The sequence below is a fragment of the Phocoena sinus genome, chromosome 17, assembly GCF_008692025.1.
Source record: "Phocoena sinus isolate mPhoSin1 chromosome 17, mPhoSin1.pri, whole genome shotgun sequence".
Lineage (NCBI taxonomy): Eukaryota > Metazoa > Chordata > Mammalia > Artiodactyla > Phocoenidae > Phocoena > Phocoena sinus.
Window position 1 is genome coordinate 22,014,863 of NC_045779.1, and position 14,749 is coordinate 22,029,611.

The 14,749-nt window shown below is 38.1% G+C and overlaps 1 pseudogene; it reads right to left on the reverse strand.

Moving 5' to 3' along the window:
* Positions 1–1,209: 1,209 nt before the first annotated feature.
* On the reverse strand, positions 1,210–5,156 carry LOC116742207 (annotated as a pseudogene).
* Positions 5,157–14,749: the final 9,593 nt, after the last annotated feature.

Sequence of the window (14,749 nt, forward strand, 5' to 3'; positions counted from 1 at the left end):
TAGCATAGTGTAATAATTATCTAAAGCACATATCATCGTTGGCTCTGAAACAGTTCTAAAGATGTCATTCTTTTGAAGTCAAAAAATACGCAGTAGGGCTTCCCTGGTGGCGCAGTGATTGAGAGTCCACCTGCCGATGCAGGGGACACGGGTTCGTGCCCCGGTCCGGGAAGATCCCACATGCCACGGAGTGGCTGGACCCGTGAGCCATGGCCGCTGAGCCTGCGCATCCGGAGCCTGTGCTCCGCATCGGGAGAGGCCACAACAGTGAGAAGCTTGTGTACCACAAAAAAAAAAAAAAAAAAAAAAAATGCAGTAAACATGTACAAGGAAGCAAAAATATTAAAAAAAAAAAACAAGTTTGCTGAGTATTGGAAGTTGTTGCAAGAGGGGCACGCCAAGATAATGTAACAGAGTCCAAATTACATAACATGCAGCAAGGAGTTCTCTTGTTTTAACAACTCCTAGAAAATAAACCAGTAATCTCAATGCAAGAATATCACCGCTGGGTTAACAGGCCAAATTTTCTGAGGGACACAGGTAGTAATTCACTATACTTCCCCTTTCTCTAATACCTTTTCTCACACCAATTTCTTTTCTTTCCTCGAGGATAGATTTTATCTTGTTGAAAAAATTTTAGTTTTATTTGTAAAGTGTAGTAAATAATATCCTGATTGAAGTAGGCAGCGTTTTAGCTGAAGATGCTCAGGAATCAAACTTTTGAAAAAGGCCAATCAGCTAGCTAGCTAGCAGTTATCATCAGTGGCTTGCAGAAAAAAAATTACAGATGCTATGTTTGCTAAATAGATAAAAAGAATAAGCACTTTAAAATGGGTGAAAAATCCCAGGATTTATTGTGACCTAGACCAGAGGTCCCTAACCTTTTTGGAACCAGGGACCGGTTTCCTGGAAGCAAATTTTTCCAGGGAGTGGGGGCGGGTGTGTGAGGTTCAGGCGGTAATGTGAGCCATAGGGAGCGGCAGATGAAGCTTAGCTGGCTTGCTTGCGACTCACCTCCTGCTGTGCAGCCCGGTTCCTAAGAGGCTGCGGACTGGTACCCGTCCAAGGCCAAGGGGTTGGGGACCCCTGACCTAGACACTCAAAAGCAGACAGTTGACCTTTGATTAAGCCCATTTTCCTGTGGAGTGAGCCATAAGGGGTTCCAAGACACAATCTGGTTTCAACAGTGTTCACAGCCAGAGGGCAAACTCAGAATGTCTCCTCCTCTTGCAGAAACTGGAACATGGATGAGAAGTCTTTTTTTGAGTAGCCCCTCACGCACATCATTCCTGTAGATCTGATGGGCTTGACTGCCCAGAAGGATTGGGCTCTTCGTGCTGATAGCAGAGCCTCATGCTAATCCCAGATCCTTAGCCATGAGTGTTGCTCCGAATCCACCCTGATAGTAATTAGCTAAGGGAACGCCATCCATCACCCCAGGTACAGGATTATAAGTGTCATGTGACCAACATCGTCCTGAGCTCATATTTAGGATTTTAGCCAAGAGTTTTGGGTCAAGCCCTAACCTGAGTCCCAGATTCATAGCTTCAGCAGTTCCAATCCTACTAATAGCTAACAGCAAGTTTTTGCAGATCTTCCAAGCCTGGCCAGTCCCAACAGCTCCACGATGCACCACATGGGAGCCCATGTGTCACAGCAGCTCAACCCCTCTCATCCTAAATGTGAGGTTGCCAGACTGAGCCGTTCCCACACCACCAGAAACAGGGGCATCCGTGAAAACTGCTCCCATTTTCTCAACTTCTTTGACCAGTTCTCTCAAAACCATAGGATCAACAGTACTGGAATCTATTAATGGTGAGTCTTCCTTCACTTTTTTGTGAATTCCATTTGCTCCAGAATAAGCTTCTAGCACATTGATGCATTGCATAACTCTGTCAGCTTTTTTCGGCTACATCTGCTGCGGAAGACACTACCGGGTTCACCTGCATCTAGAAGCTCTTTGCACGCATCAGGGAACACATCATCAATAATGAGTGGCTAGCCATGTTTCATGAGATCTTTTGCCATTGGATTCCCCACGTTGCCTACTCCAATGAATCCAACTGGAGTCTTAGAAGCTATTGACCTAGAACACAGCGCTGCAAGGCTGGCCACTGCCGGCTGCTGCGGACGACTCCTGTACCAGAGGCCGGAGGTGGCTCCACGGAGACGGGAGGAGGCTGCCACGCTGACCCCGCCCCTCCTTCCCACGGTGACCTCCTCGACTCCCAGCTCACCCACTGGCTGCTACAGGGTGCGTAGTGCGGAGGGCTGGCTCGGCTGTGGCGATTCTTAATACCTCTTTGTTACTGGGTTACACATACAATTTCACCTAGTGAGCGATTTAACAGAAGGAATTATTTTCTACGGCATTTTTGTGGCACAGCAGATAGAAGTGAGGTCACTATTGCTTTGAAAAACTGAAAAAAATTTATAGAAAGTCATGATTCATTCTACAAATATGCTGAGTCAAAGAAACATGAAAATTGATGCGATGGAGGAAGAGTGCTAGACTTCCCTGATGCTCAACTGGGACCTTTCTTCTGGTGTCAGAACATGGTTGTGTAACTCCTTTAATCCCAGCAGATTTTCCAAAAGTTCCAGAATCTTCAGATTTTGGTAGCCCGTTTACTGCCTTTGCCCCCCACCTCATGCCAAACCCTCACCCCACCCCACACACATTTATTTTTTACCAGTTGTCTTCCGGGGTGTTTTTCTTTGTATAGTTATTGCAGCAGTTTGTTAGACTACTGACCCCCAGTGCAAATGCCCCTCCCCACCCCCCCACACCCCCGCTTTCTCACCCTGTGTAGTTTTGTTCCACCTTGACCTGGGCTTGGTCACGTGACTTGCTTTGGTCCAATGGCATATCAAGAGCTGAAGCTTGGAGAGTACTTGTGCTTTAGGGCTCGTCCTCATGGAAACCTGACATGTTAGGAAGCCTGGCTAACCTCGTGGAGACTAGGCACAGGCCACAGCAAGCACCAGTGGCCAGACATGTGAAAGCAACCAGCCCCAGTCCAGCAACCAGATGATGGCAGCCTCAGTAGCCACCTCAGGTGAAAGCAAGTTAGATCCACCCAGGAGATCTCAGCCCATTCTGCTGATTCACAAATTGTGAGGAGACAAAGTCCCTGCTGTTTTCAACCACCAAGCTTAGGAGTAGTTCAACACACAGGAAGAGATATAACTGTCTTCACTGTTAGATTATCTTCCCATTTTATACCATGTTTCCTCTCAAAGGACTGTTCCTTTATCCAAGATTCTAGAAAAGAAATAACAACCGATGAGGCTGATAGAGCCTTAACATTTTTTTAAAGTTCTATAAACTTTTAAAATAACTATGTTAATAAAATCAATATTTATTTTATCACAAAATTATTTTCTTCAGTTGCCTTAAGAAGTAATGCAGAATTGTACTAAGTTTATACATTTGGAGGCTCTAAAAATGTGTTATTCCTTGGATTCAAGTCCTAGTGTACTTTATGTGGGCATTCACGTTTGCAAAATGATTCCAGGAAATTTGCGATTTCATTTTACAACTTTGGCCTAAGGAGTCTTATGATATTTTACCTGAGAAAAATAATACATTAATTCCACTTTCAGCTATTAAACCCATGGTTTCCTGTATTTTCTAAATTCCCTATCAGTAAAGAAGACTATGTATAGTGTACAAGGCTGTCATGATTAGGAGGGAGGTAGTACAGAAAGAGCTCACCAAATTAGGCATTGTCCAGTCATGTCAGTATACTAACGTGGGGAGCCACAGGCAGCTTGAAGCCTGGAAAAAAAGACAGATACAATGTAATGATTATCCTAAGGATCGGGATAATGATTCCTATGATTTTGTTTTAAATAAGAATGGCAGAGGATTCTGGGGAAATGATGGTGGCTACAGAGAAGATTTTTATCCCTGAATATGCCACCCCTCCCCTAAATACACAACACCCACCCCCCCCAAAAAAAGAAAGAAAATCATCTAGGATAGCAAGACCAAAAACCCACAGACAACATCTACAAAAAGGTGTCCACATGAACTGCAACATACAGCCAGGTAGGAACAAATCAACAATAGGAAAAAGACCTACATATGTGTATCCCAAGGTGTGTGGGAGGAAGACGAGGGAAGGACTCTCTCTCTCTCTTTCAGGAGAGCCAGAGGTTACTATGGTTCAAGAACTCACTGAGATTGAAAAACTCACTGAGAACAGTGGCAGAAACCGGGAGTGAACATTGCAGGCTCCACCTTGCAGCTGAGTGCAAGAACTTTGAAATGTTCTGAGGATGCCAAGTGTTCTGGGGTCTGTGAAACCTTGACACCTATCAAACCAAAGCACCATTCCAGAACAAATCCCCATACTCAACAAGGACAGGAAAGAGGAGGTCTGGGTAAATGGGAGTAGGAGGGCTGAGGAGGAAGAGTTTAGAAATTTTAAGGTCATTTTTAAAATTATGTCATGAAAATAATAGAAGATAGTGAGCCCTGGAGTTCTGAAGCTAGAAATTATCTTCTGATCTATGTTTCCCTCCTAAAGTGGAAACTTATTTCATTTAAAAATGAGTGACAGAAGAGTATTCCATTCACATCCTGTAGAAAATCAGTGAGAAGAAAAAGAAAAAAGAAGGGTGAAAAGAAAGTTCCAGCAAATCCTGAAAGCGTGATAGAAAGACACGTCCACAGAACAAATGAAATTTATTGCCTGATATTGCAGAAAAAGAAATTTTAAAAGGAATAGAAACTGGTTTTAAGAAAAGCATAAAAGAAATTAGAAAAATTCAGAAATGAAGTGATTGGAGAATAGGAAGTTTTGAAAAGGTGAAAGAATTCAGTGAGTAATTTGTTTTTTAAAAAAATCATGTCTCGAAAGAAGGTTAAACTAGAAGGAACACAAGTTTGAATAAACACAGTGGATAATGTCTCCTTGGAGAAATAGCTGATTTCAAATACAGCATGAGAAACGAACAAGATGTTCCTGTTACATCTTGTCATACAAGAGAGCTGGGAAGACTTCAAAGACTACTGTGGTTGTGTGGAAAGGACTCAGGAGCCAACTTGAACAGGATCCGTGAACCTAAGAGGGGACAATCTCTGCATCGATATTTCTAACAACCTCACTGAAAACAACAACAAAGAAAGAAAATACCTCATTCGTCATCTTCGGAAGCTACTTTGGAGTCAACCTCTCTCTCTTTTTTTATTCTTTTTTTTGTAAAACTGGTAAATAAAATAGAAGAAGCATTTATTTTTCCTTTCCTAATTAAACTGTAATTCAGGGCAACCAAATAGTTGATGAAATAATATTCCAGCTAGTAAATGAATAATAATCTAATTAGTAGAATATCACCGTTTGGTACCCTTAATAAATTAATGGATCTAGACATTGATCATTAATGGCTGCAACATCACAGTAAGTTTATAGTTCCTTTTGGAATTAATCAATATTATCTATGAAGTAAACTTGCCAAAAAATCACACCTGAATTATGTCAGTGCTCTAGATCTATCTACCAACTGACAGTAAATACATGGGCCAAAGGAGCATAATAAATATATAAGCATAAAGGGGATGCAATCAGCATAATCCAGACAGTTGGGAACCCTACTGGATGAACACTTTGAATTCAATGACAAATACTTGCAAGAAAAATGAGCAAATTGAGTTTAAAAGAAAGTGTGTTTTAAACCTATACTTTAAAAGAAAGTGTGTTTGGATCAGCAATCAAATAAATAATGGTTATTAAAATAAAAATACATTTATAGGACAATCAAGGAAACATGAACTGACTGGCTACTTGTTGATATTAAGGAATTATTATTATTTGGGGTTGTGTGATAATGACATAGCCGAGCTTAAAAAGGACAGTTCTTGCATTTTAGAAATATGTATACTGACGTTTTCACTGAGAAAAAAGAAATCTAGAATTTGCTTTAAAATTGCTGGGGATTGGGGGCTTCCCTGGTGGCGCAGTGGTTGAGAGTCCGCCTGCCGATGCAGTGGACATGGGTTCGTGCCCCGGTCCGGGAAGATCCCACGTGCCGCGGAGCGGCTGGGCCCGTGAGCCATGGCCGCTGAGCCTGCGCGCCCGGAGCCTGTGCTCCACAACGGGAGAGGCCACAACAGTGAGAGGCCTGCGTACCACAAAAAAAAAAAAAAAAAAAAAAAAAAAAATTGCTGGGGATTATGGTGGTAGTAGTAAGAGAGGGTATAGAGAAAATGTATTGGACTGCAATTGATATTTGATGAGAACAATTGATGAAAGTTTCTACTTCTTTCTTTTTACTTCTGTAGATGTTTGAAATTTTCCATACTAAAACATGTTTTATAAATGTAGATGGCTTGCAATTTGCTCTTCTGAGCTCTCAGAAGGCAAAAAGCCATTCTTAAATTAGGAGCTTTCTTCTCTAGCCAAGAATTCTAATGATAATTTTGTCCCAACTGGCCAGAGCACTCAGATTTCTCTGAGATCTGTTGGTGAAAAAAAAAAAAAAAAAAAATCAGCACAAACAATAAAGAGGCTCTTTAGTCTTAGAAGAAAACAATGAAGAGTAAAGGCTGGTGCTAGGTCTAGGGCAATAGTGTAATATCAGTATAAGACAAAATATTAGTTTCTTCCAAAATCCACTTGTTACTACTGTGTATACTTTTGCAGCAAAATATCTTTTCTACATTGTCAGCATTAAAGTAAATTTACTATTTAGGTAGCATTTACATTATCATATACTCAAAGCCTAGAAATAATCCCCTAGGCTGAAATGACATTAAATCTTATTTTGGCCATTGTAGTGTATTCTCCAGTCCTACTTGCTTTGTCTATAACTGTCATAAAAAGGTGTGAGGAGATCTGCCAATATTAATGCCAGGATTCAAAATGAGTTCTTTGTAGCTTGCTTCCTTAAGGATCTTCTGCCCTCAGACCCATGTATTTACTTAATGCCTCAGATTATTGTATACGTCACCTCTTTCCAACTAGAAAACAAGCTCCTTTAAGGGCAGTGACTAGTCTCATCAACATCGAATTTACCCCAACACCAGCGCTTTCAAAATGTGTGTTGCTTAGTATATGTTTGACATTATACAATTCTATTCTAACTAAATAATAATGATACTACTACTACTATTTCTACTACTACTGCTAATAAAATGTATGAAATAGAGTATAAATAGGAAAATAGAGATAACACTGGAAATCCCAGACTATAAAATGAATTATCCCAAAGCCACCGGCCAATCCATCGACTGTAAACAGTTACTTGTGAATTGGTCAACATTTATATGCATAATTGAGAGAAGGGTTAAAACAAATTTTATTACCAAAAAGCACAATTTTTGAGCTCAACTAACCTGCAGTTTTAACAGAAATAGATGAGATTCAAAGTGTTCATCCAGGTTCCTAAATGATCCATTTCCGATCTTTCCTTATGAAACGATCAATTATAACTCTAATAATTTGTCAAGGATTCACCCAATCTCTACTTCCTTTATTTTCCAAGGTTTTGTATCATTACAAAATCAAGTTCTTCGGCGGAATTTAATAGTTTCAAAATCCCTCATCAATATTATTCACTGGGATAAAATAATATGAAAATTTAAAAAACACTGGCTGGGCTTCCCTGGTGGCGCAGTGGTTGGGAGTCCACCTGCCGGTGCAGTGGACGAGGGTTCGTGCCCTGGTCCAGGGGCTTCCCGCGTGCCGCGGAGCGGCTGGGCCCGTGGGCCGTGGCCGCTGGGCCTGCGCGTCCGGAGCCTGTGCTCCGCGGCGGGAGAGGCCACAGCGGTGAGAGGCCAGCGTGAAAAAACACTGGCTATGTGCTGAGAAATGATCCTTCAGTGAATCACTCAAGGTGCACTAGCATTCAGGCTACACCTGAGGTAGAATTTGAATTCCAAAGTGGACCTTTAAACCATAGCTCATCTTCTCCTTTTAAAACCATTAGAAATAAGCCTGTTGCCTGACCTTTGAGATTCTGCAAAGAGACCATATTTAGATCTTTTGTCTCTTTTAACTTCCCTAGTCCCCTCCGCTACTTTCAGAATAGTAATTCCCAGATAAGTACAATGAGTTCAAACAGTGTGGTTAAAGGGATAATTAGTCTGCTCTGCAGCCAAGTTACTCACAGAATAAATAAGTTGGCTTTCACAGTTGTTAGTTTCTTCATGGGCTTTGTTTAGAGGGGTCTCAGCTCAAGCAAACAGCCTGTCAGCAGCCTGAAATAACTCTGTGGAAATCTAATGGCATATACGTAAAATATGTCTATGAAATCTTTTATTCAATCTTAGATGCATACTTTTACGACTTCTTTAGGCCTGGAAAAGTATATTCAGCTACAAAAGGATGGAAAAGAAAATGTGTATAATACCTCATGCCCTCCTCACCCCCTAGAACTTTATTTTACCCCTGTTTCATCAGAAAATGATGTATACTGTAAGAAACATTTTTTAAATTGTTTGACCAAATATTTAAATGCACTGTCTCTGTATTTATTAAAGAAAATATAGTTACCTTTCTGTCCCTTTCTAAAAGAAAGCAAAAGATACAGTTCTTTTTTCTTAAGACTCGGGGTTCGTGGATATTAATTATTACACTATATTGACACCCAGACATGTTTATAGGAGGCTTTTTAGACATACAGAGCTATTTATTCCCACACTAAATGGCACTTCTTTTTCCTCTGCCTTCTGCTTGTATTTATTCTGTTGTGATTATATCCTACTGAGGCTGCTACATGTCTTTGCTTGATTTGAGGTTCTAAAGGTAAGACTGTATATTCCCCTTTTTACAGAATAAAATGGGTTTTATGACTGCCTTCAGAAGCCTCCTTTTCCACTCATTCTCATTTCATATCTATGGTGAGGTGTGTAAAACAGATGAGTTAGTTCTGAACTGGTGATGTATAAATCAATTATTATTTGATTTATATTCAAAGCAACTCCCCCTAAAATAGTGGCCTTCCTGCCTGTGGGATGTAGTCTAATCTACTGCCTGGATCTACACCCTCCAACATCCATATTTTGTCTATTGTTACCTTGGACACTTGTAGGAACTGAGTGAGTTTCTGTTTCTATAGGGTCCATTGACAGACAAATGGATAAAGAAAATATGGCACATATGTAGAATGGAATGTTATTCAGCCTTAAAAAATAAGGGAATCTTGCCATTTGCAACAACTTGGATGAATCTTGAGGGCATTATGCTAAGTGAAATAAGTCAGAGAGAGAAAGACAAACGCTGCATAATCTCACTTTTATGTGTAATCTAAAAAAGCTGCACTCACAGAAACCGAGTAGAATGGTGGCTGTCAAGGGCTGGGGAGTGGAGGAAATGGGGAGTTGTTGGTCAAAGGGTATAAACTTCCAGTTATAAGATGAATAAATCCCGGGAGTCTGATGTATAGCATGGTGACTATAGTTAACAACACTCTATTGCATACTCAAAAGTTTCTGAGATAGTAGATCTTACATGTTCTCATCACACACACACACACAAAAGGTAATTGTGTAAGGTCATGGATGTGTTAACTAACCTTATTGTGGTAATCATTTTGCAATATATACATGTATCAAATTATGATGTTGTACACCTTAAACTTATACAGTGTTATATGTCAATTATATCTCAATACAACTGGAAAGAAGAAAAAGATTCAAATGGAGAAGGGTGAGGCTGGTAGAAAAAAGCCACTGCCTTGAGCAGTACCGAGTTGGGCGGAAAGCCATGGGCCTCTATTAGCACTGCTGGGTAGGCTCTGTTCCCACGTGTGGGGAGGGGGTAGGACAGCACAGCTGTGATCCTTATTGCAGACCTTAGGCAGCCTCAGGCAACTTTTCAAAGTTAGATGCTGAAAACCAATAAATGAAATTATAAGGAAGAATTACATAAATGCCTTTATTCTACTTTTGGTCCTCTTGGCAACTTTTTCCATCTAAAAGCTGCACCCTGCAGTTCTCAAAGCAGGAACATTAACATGGGTCAGAAGTTTCCAAACTTTTCATCATCAACCCCCTACACCAAAAGAAAAGTTGAAATTTTATGACCCCTAGTATATGAAGTATCTTGTGTGTTTTTAATATTTATCAAGAGAACATTTAACAGTTACCTACTATGTGCCAAGAGAAAATAAAAATAAGACACAGACTTTAAATGCAGACTTTGTTCCAGTATTATTCTTCCTTTTGACCTCAGTATAAGAGCTATTGAGCTATTTGTTGTCCCAGTAAGGGGATAATCCGACAATTACAGAATCCTGTGATCTCTTCCCAAAGTTTGCAACTATAGGGTTGGTCCCAGAATTGCTCAATAACTTTGTATTTTGATTTAAGGGGAAACTAAAAGACCTTCCTGTCCCAAAGTAACTCTGCTTTGTGGAGACTGGAGGTGCCCTGCAATTGACTCAAGATACTGTTTATTTGTTTAAACAGTTAAATGAGTAGTTTCTATTTAACAAGTGAGCACAAATTTTCACAACAGTACCTACCCCATGACATAACTCAGACGAAAACTCCGAGGGAAAGGAAAACTATATGGGCAAAAAGTCCGGGTTCCATCCACTGTACATAGGATATTGATAGGCTTGTAAAACTTACAGAGCTACCTGGGGGTACCTAGGAACCCTGGATATTTAGTATACAGATCAGCAAAGAATGGTGGAAAATAAGACGACACCAGGTCAGGGGACAAATTAAGTAGGTGAAGCTGGTCCTTTATATTCTTTTCCCTTCTGATATACCACTGCTCTTTCCTGTCCAGAATATGTTCTGTATCCTCAGTAGACCTACACACACACACACACACACACACACACACACACACACAGAGACATGTGTGTAGCACACAAACATGCATGCATGTACACATACATGAAGTCCCCAGTCTTCTCAGTTAAAATTCAGCTTGTAGTAACTAAAGAAAATTTATAATGCCCTATATTTTATAGATTTTAAAAATACTTGCACTTTAATAGAAAACTTTTAATGTCTGAAAATCCTTTCTGACAAAGGAAGTTATTTCTGATATTGGAGGTTGACAGTTTCACAGAGAAAACTTCAGGAGCACAGAGACATGTCTGACCCTCTCCCCGCGCACCATCTGGGGAAAATTCACCATAGGCTCAATCCCTCTGCTAAGTCAAAACCAAGTTTACCAACATCATTATTTCACAGAGAATAACTTACCTCATGTTAGGCATTCACACGTATTTTTTTTGTTGAAGACAGGAAGAAGATATAAAGGAGGGAATCATCTGAAATTACAGAGTAGAGCATTTAAGTCAATATAGATATTTAAATTGAAGGTAAAATTAAATTATAATTTGAAATTATATGTGGAGTTTTATTTCCTAAAGAATATTTTGGACAGTTCAACTCCTATTTTAACTTATATTTTCAGAGAAGGTATTTAGTCCAAATGAAGAATATCTTCAATTATTTTTCTTCTATTGCAAGCAAAAAAGGATTTATACTTCTTTTCATGAAATATGGTTGCTTGACAACAGAAGAATAAATATTTTATATTTTTAGAAACAACAATCAGGCTACTGATATTCTTAATTAGTGTTAATAAATCTGAATGCTTCTTATCTACTCTTTAGCTTGTACCTGAGGAGTTGAATACCTCCAGGAAGATATATGCTCCAGACCCGTAAATATGCAGTTCACAGAGCCCACCACCAGAGGGCAATAAAGAAGTAAAATTTTGAAACCATGTAGTGAAAACAGTGGGAGTTTAAATAAAAGCAACATTTCACAGTATGCTTTTCTGACCAATGTTATATCTAATAACTTAATGGATTATACGTACATGGATTCTGAAAAGTCAGCAACATACTTCATTGGTCAATTTCTATGATAAGGGGAACGTAATTTGAGTGTAGAAAAACAGTATACTTACATCTTAAAATTCCACCCGTACAGAATCTACTCACTATTGAAAAATGGTAAAAATAGCTTTCTGTGTCTCAGTGACCAGTTAACATTTTCAAGAGTAGGATTTATCTTCCTATGATGCTCAAATACACAGGAAAAATGCATATCTAGGGCAATGGATAAACTCTATATGACATGTGAAAATAATTATTCAAATGGAAAAAGTGTAAGATCTACAAGGAACAGTTTTATATGCATTAGTGTGGATATATACATAAAGAGGCTCTAAGAAACATAAAAATCACTTCCAGGAAGTAATTTTAGGTAGAAGAGAATTAACATGGATGAGCAAGAAAAGAGAGTTAGTTTTAAAATAGTTTCATTTACTTTTTTTTGTTGTTGTTTATTTATTTGTTTTATTTATTTGGTCTTTGGAATATAAGGAAACAGTGGCTTTCAGATCAGTATTCCAGTGGAACAAAGGGACTGAGGTCTATACTGGAGCCCAGACATTGTTTGACTATCTTGTAATAATACTGGTGAAATACAGCCAAATCATTTGAACTACAAGCATCCTCTCTGACAATATTCTTAAGACACCAACATTATATATTAAAGAAAGTAAAGAGAGAATACTATTTTCTTTAGAGAAAATACAGATCCTGGACCAAATCAATAATGTCAGCAAACCTCATGGGTATAAAATATTCTGCTGCCTATCATTTAGAACATGCCTCTAGAAGAGGGAAACTGGGTGATAATTTCCCCAGATTTTATATTTAATTCAAATATTTTAGATAAGAGGCATCTCTAGTAAAACATTGTATTATTGATTTTTTCCAGTATGATAGCTCACAGGAGTTCCTCTTTCCTTCTCAAATACATATGGGGAAATGGAGGTGGGTGTGGGTCAGAGGAACTATCTAAATAGAGCATAGTAATCAACAGTTTGTTTTTTAAAAATAGAAATTTCTATTTAAATTATTTCCAGAGACAGAAACACACAGAGACAATTCCATGTGACAACAGTCAAAGAGACCAGAGTGATGCAGCTGCAAATCAAAAACTGCCAACACCAGTGATTGATGGCCACCACCAGAATCTGGTTAGGACAAAGGAGGATCCTCCCCTTGAGGCGTCAGAAAGAACATGGTCCTCTCAACACTTTGAGTTTGAACTTCTGGCCTCTAGAGCTGTGATAAAATAAATTTCTGTTCTTTTAAGCTAACAAGTTTGTGGTATCTTGTTATGGTAGCCCTAGGGATGACTGTATTTGATTCCTGAGATGGCAACTGTATTTTGACTATGTAATGACTATTCCAAGATGATCAACAGACACAAAGATAAGGGCAAAACTGAGACTAAGCCCAGTTCTTTTTATTCCCAGAATAATAAATGATTTTTTAATTAATTTAGATCCCTTTGTCTAACCCCTCTGCTTTTCAAAAGAGTATGTGGGACCAATCAAGTGTTAATATGTTATACTTTCATTTTAATTCATCTCAAATTATTTCTAATTCCCCTTATGAGTTCTTACTTGACCCATAAATTATTTAGGAATATATTGTTTAATGTCCATTGGTGATTTTCAACAAATTTCTTTCTGTTAACGATTTCTTATTGCATTCTGTTTTCATCTGAGAGCACTTTTTGTATTGTTTATACCCTTTAAAATGTACTGAAATTTGTTTTATGGCCTAGCATATAGTATATCCATGTGCATTTGAAAACAATGTATATTCTGATGCTGTTGGGTGGAATGTTTTATACATGGCTGTTAGGTCTAGTTGATTGATAATGCTGTTCAAGTTTTTTTTAATTTTCTTGTTGATTTTCTATCTGTTCTGCTATTGAAAAAAGGGTATTAAAGTATCCAACTATTATTGTAGAACTGTCTGTTTCTCTTTTCCACTGTGTCGATTTCACTTCATTATATTTTGAGGTTCTGTTGTTAGGTGCATATAAGTTTATAATTATTATACATTCTAGATGGAATAATCATTTTATCATTTTAAAATGTTTGTCTCTAGTAAAAATTTTCATCTTAAAATATTTTTTTTTCTGACATTTTCTTAGCCACTCCAGTTTTGTTGTTTTGTTTTGTTTTTTTGTTACTGTTATGGTATATCTATTCCAACCCTTTTACACTTCACCTATATATTTTCTTGACTCTAAAGTGGGTCACTTGTAGGCAGCATATGTTTGGATTGTGTTTTTCATTTTTTTATCCAGTCTGAAGTTTCTGTCTTTAGATGGAATGTTTAACCTTTTCATATTAAATGTAATTAATATTTAATTTTGTAATTTTTATATTAAATGTAATTCATGTAGGATTTATGTCCAACATTTGTGATTTACTTTCCAAGAGTCACACTTTTTTTCCTAATTCCTCTTCCTCTATTACTGACTCATTTGTTGTTGTTGTTGTTGTTAAAAAGATTTTTTTGGTGTACAATTTCAATCCCCTTGTCTTTTACTATATTTTTGAATTATATTCTTAATGCTTGCTCTAAGGATTACAAATAACATCTTAAGTATAAGCATCTAGTTTTGATTAATACCAACTTAATTTCAATAGTATAAAAAACTTTTCTCCTCCTTTACATTGCCCTCCTTTGTGCTGTTACTGATATAAAAACTCCATCTTTAGACATTATATGCCATCATTATAATTATTACTTTATGTTGGTGCCTTTTAAATCAGATAGAAAAAAAAGTTAGAATAAAATACATTTATATTATTTTTTATATTTACCTCTGCAGTTACCTTTCTTGATGTTCTTTATTTCTTCATATGGATTTAAGTTACTGACTTATGCTTTTATTTTTGTCTGATGGGCTCACTTTAGTAGTTCTTGTAGCACAAGTGTGCTAGGAAAAAATTCTCTT